We start from the raw sequence: 5,000 nt of genomic DNA on the forward strand, positions 1-5,000 counted from the left end.
ACTGATACCAATGGTAATAATAACAATAACGATAATGGTACTGGTAATAGTAATAATATATTTGTAATGCTATTAATGATAATATCAATAACGAAAATTGTACTACAGGTAATAGTTATGATGAAAATGATAATGATAGCAATGATTATGAAGATTAAGATTATAAAGTCAAGAATGGTAATAGTTGCAGTAATGATAATGATATTAAAGATAGCGATGAAGATAATAATAATAATGATAATACTAATGATAGTAATATCAATACAGATAAGGATGATAACGATAATGATGATGGGGATAATGGTGATAATAATGATAATGATATAATTGATAGTAATAATTATAATGATGACACTGATAATAGAAATGATAATATTGACAACAGTTATGATAATGAAATAATGATAATGATGATTGTCTAAATAAAGATGATTATGATAATAAGAATCATGATGATAATATCATCTCTAATGATAATGATCATAATAAAGATAATAGTTGTAATAATGATGATAAAAGTAATAATGATATAAAATGATGATTAGAATTATGATGATGCTAATGATGGTTACGATGATGATGACTAGGATAATGATAATGACATAAATGGTAATAGATATAATAATTGTCAAAGTTATTGTCATTATTATAGTTATAACTAATATCATTATTATTAGTATAGTAAACGATTTTATAAAATAGATAACGATTATTATCATAACTATCATTATAACAATTATTAGCACGATACTTACTATTAATATCCTAAGTGCTATCAATTTCGTGATGAAGGGGTTATCGAAAACAATTTATATAATACTAATAACAGGAATAAAGTTTACCAATAAGTTCAATGCTCTTTTAACACGTGTGTACTGTTTTCATGGCAAGGTAAAATGCATCAAAAATAAAGTCCATTTATGGTGGAAGAGCATGAGGTGTTTCTGAAGTGCTAAAGGGTTAATGGAGAGTAATGTGACTCGTATTTGGTTGTTAATGGGTCTTCTATTTCATTATGTTTTTCTATGTGTGTCTGTCTCTCTCTCTGGCTGCCTGTTTGTCTGTCTTTATTTGTCTCTCTTTTACTCTTTCTCACTTGCTTTCTCTCTTTCTTTCTCTCTCTCTCTACCTTCCTCTCTCCTTCTCCCTCCCACCCTCTGTCTCTCTCTCTCTCTCCCCCCCTCTTCTTCTTTTCTTCCTCCCTACCTCCTTTCCTTACTCGATCCCTCTCCCCCCCCCCCCCTATCTCTCTCACACACTCACACACACACACACACACACACTCTCTCTCTCTCTCTATCTATCTCTTTCTCTCTCTCTCTCTCTCTCTCTCTCTCTCTCTCTCTCTATATATATATATATATATATATATATATATATATATATATATATATATATATATATATATATATATCTTCCCCTGTCTCTTTGTCTATCCACTTCAACACATCAAGTAAATAACAAATATCGGATGTCCATTCTGAACGGTCGTAGACTTGGGAAGTTTATCCGCTAATTAATAGTGAGTTTATTACTCTCTAACTTGCGTCTTCTTAATAGGTTTCAGCTGTCGCGGAGGAATAACTGCAGACGAATATGTTATCCTGTACAGCGACAAGGTAATAATTAACCAACCAAGATGTAGCGGTTTATGAATGAACTCATTGTAATTATGATTAAATCAGTAGTGATAATAAATCATGTAATAGCAATGGACTTGATCAATAGTAGCACTTAGAATAGAAATAGTAATCAATGAATAAAGTAGTAATTAAGTCCTAGTAATGAATTAACCAAGCAATAGTGACCAAATAGCAAACTGTAGTGCACTGCAATTTGCAGCCACACATCTCAGAGTCAATGACAACACTGAAACATCGACATCGTCAAGGCAACGACAGTCAATGTCATCTATTTCTAGAATATCAAATAAACTGTGATAAGTTACAGTGTCTCGTAGCTTAGCAAAGTTAAAGTTAAAGCCTCTTAAGTTAAAGACTCTTAAGTTAAAGTCACTTATCGATGGGTATTTCAGCACTTTTGGCTAAAGGGGGACTAACACTGGTTGAGTTCATGATACTGCTTTCGTTATTCTTCTCTGATTACAAACGTATTTTTATTTTTTAGATTTCCAAGCATAATCATGAAGGTGATTTGGATGAGAGTTAGGATATGGATAACACCAACGATGATAACGGACAGACAGAAAGACACAGAAATAAACAGACGGACAGAGAGAGAGACAGGCAAACGGACAGACAGAAAGACAGAGAAACAAACAGACGGACAGAGAGAGAGACAGGCAAACGGACAGACAGAAAGACGAGAGGACGGACGACAGACGGACAGACAGACAAAGAGAAGGACAGACAGAAAGACGGACAAACAGACAGAAAGATGGACAGGCAGGCATTGACAGACAGAAAAACAGACGGACGCACAGACAGACTATTAGACGGACGGACAGACAGACTATTAGACGGACGGACAGACACACACAGATAAAAAGACGGACGGACAGACAAATAGACGGACTGACGGACGGACGGACAGAGAGGCAGATAGACAGACGGATAGACAAACAGAGAGACAAACAGACAGACAAACATACAAAAAGACAGACAGACAGACAGATAGTCAGACAGATTGTCGAAATAACGAAGTTAGTTTTACTTGCAATTACTTATTATAATGACTAAACTAGCAAGAATGATGATAATGATAATAATATTGATAACAGTGTTGATAATGAAAATGATGATAAAGATAATGAGATAATAGCTGATAATTATAATTATTATAAAATTAATGATAATAATAACGTTGATGATTTTAATAACGCTGATAACGATAATAGTAACGCGAGTCATAATGATGATGATAACAATAATGATACTACTACTGCTACTTCTGATAATAATAATGATGAAAATAATGATAGTAATGATATATAATAATATTATCATTACTACTAATAAACACAATGATGATAATAATAATAAGAGGATGATAATGAAAATTATAATAACAGTAAACATGAGAGTGATGATAATAACAAATAATTATGATAAAGAAAAATATACCAGTGATAATGATAGTAATAACGGTCATGCTGATGACTAAAGATAATAAGGATAATGATAAGAACAAGAATGGTATTCTGAGAGTAATTATGATATTGATAACGATAATAATAATGATAAAAACAATGGCAATAATGATAAATTAATAACAATAGTTATAGGGATAATGACAATGATAATAATGATTATCACAATTATAATGACAATAACAATAATAATCATGATAATAGTGATAATGATGATAATAATAATGGTAATGATAATCATAATCATAATCATGATAATGATAATGATAGTAACAACGATAAGAATAGTAACAATAATAACAATAAATATGATAATAATAATAATAGCGATAATAATGATACTAATGATAATAATGATAATAACAATGATTATAAGGATGATAACAATGATAATCATCATCATTATCGTTCCCATTATCATTATTATCATCATTACTGCAGTGCTTAATTTCATTTATATTATCATGATCACCATTGTTACTATAATCATCATAACAACAGCAAAAACAACAACAATATGAATAAATTTCGCTACAGAAATCTGCCTGCCTCGTAAATCCCACATTTAATCTTAGACTTAATGCGCTTATGCTGTTGGAGAAAGTGTGGGCCCGGGAGGGGGAAGGGAAGTCCGAGTAGAAGGGGGGGGGGATAGGCCGAATTATAAATGAGAATGCTAGAAGTTGATAAATATGTTCATTGTTTAAGCGTTCAATCATTGTGTATATGTGTGTGAGTTCGTATGTGTGTGTGTGCGTGCATGTGTGTGTGTGCATACATACATATATATATATATATATATATATATATATATATATATATATATATATATATATATGTGTGTGTGTGTGTGTGTGTGTGTGTGTGTGTTTATGTGTGTGTGTGTGTGTGTGTGTATTCGTGTGTGTGTATGTTTGTGCGTGCATGTGTGTGTGTGTGTGTGTGTGTTTGTGCGTGCATGTGTGTGTGTTTATATATATATATATATATATATATATATATATATATATATATATATATAATATATATAATATATATATATATATATATATATATATATATATATTTATATATATATATACATATACATACATACACACATATATACATATACATGTGTGGGTATACATGTACGTGTAAGCATGCGTGTGTATGCGTGTGCGTGTGCATGGGCTCTTAGGTGGTGAAAGGCGCTCAGTTAAAAAGCCCTAATCTCGCATTCTCTCGCCGGACGCGGGAAACGACGGAACGCCCAGGAACGAGACAGACAGAGACAAAGGTGAGGTCTGATTCGTTGGATTAATAGACAATTAGATATATTTGTATATCATATATTTATTAATGATGATCATGATCATGGAAATATTGTTTATGACGAAGGCAGTGATATATGATAATGGTGGTGATGGTAATGGTAATGATTATGCTAATAATGATGATAGTTATAACAGTAATGATAATGATAACAATCATAATAATGATAATGATAGTAATAAATAATTACAGTGATAATTATTATCATGGTAATGAGAATGATGATTATGACAATGATAACGACAATGATGAGTATAATAGTACAATGATAAGAATTATATTAATTATAATATATATAACGATAATGATGAACATGATAATAATAACAACGGTAATGATAATGATAGGAGTATTAATAATGATTGTGATGATTACTATAACAATGATAATAATAATAATAATGACTGATGATTGTGGTGATAATGCTAATAATAGTAATAATAATAGTTATAACAGTAGTAGTAATGATAATGATAATAATGATATTGATAATGATGATAGTAATAATAATGGTGATGATAATAATGATAGTAATAATAATTGTATTAATAACAACAATGGTAATGATAATATGATA

The sequence above is a fragment of the Penaeus japonicus genome, unplaced genomic scaffold (genome assembly GCF_977035675.1).
Source record: "Penaeus japonicus unplaced genomic scaffold, GWHDUDI00000001_assembly GWHDUDI00000038, whole genome shotgun sequence".
NCBI classification, from domain to species: Eukaryota; Metazoa; Arthropoda; class Malacostraca; order Decapoda; family Penaeidae; genus Penaeus; species Penaeus japonicus.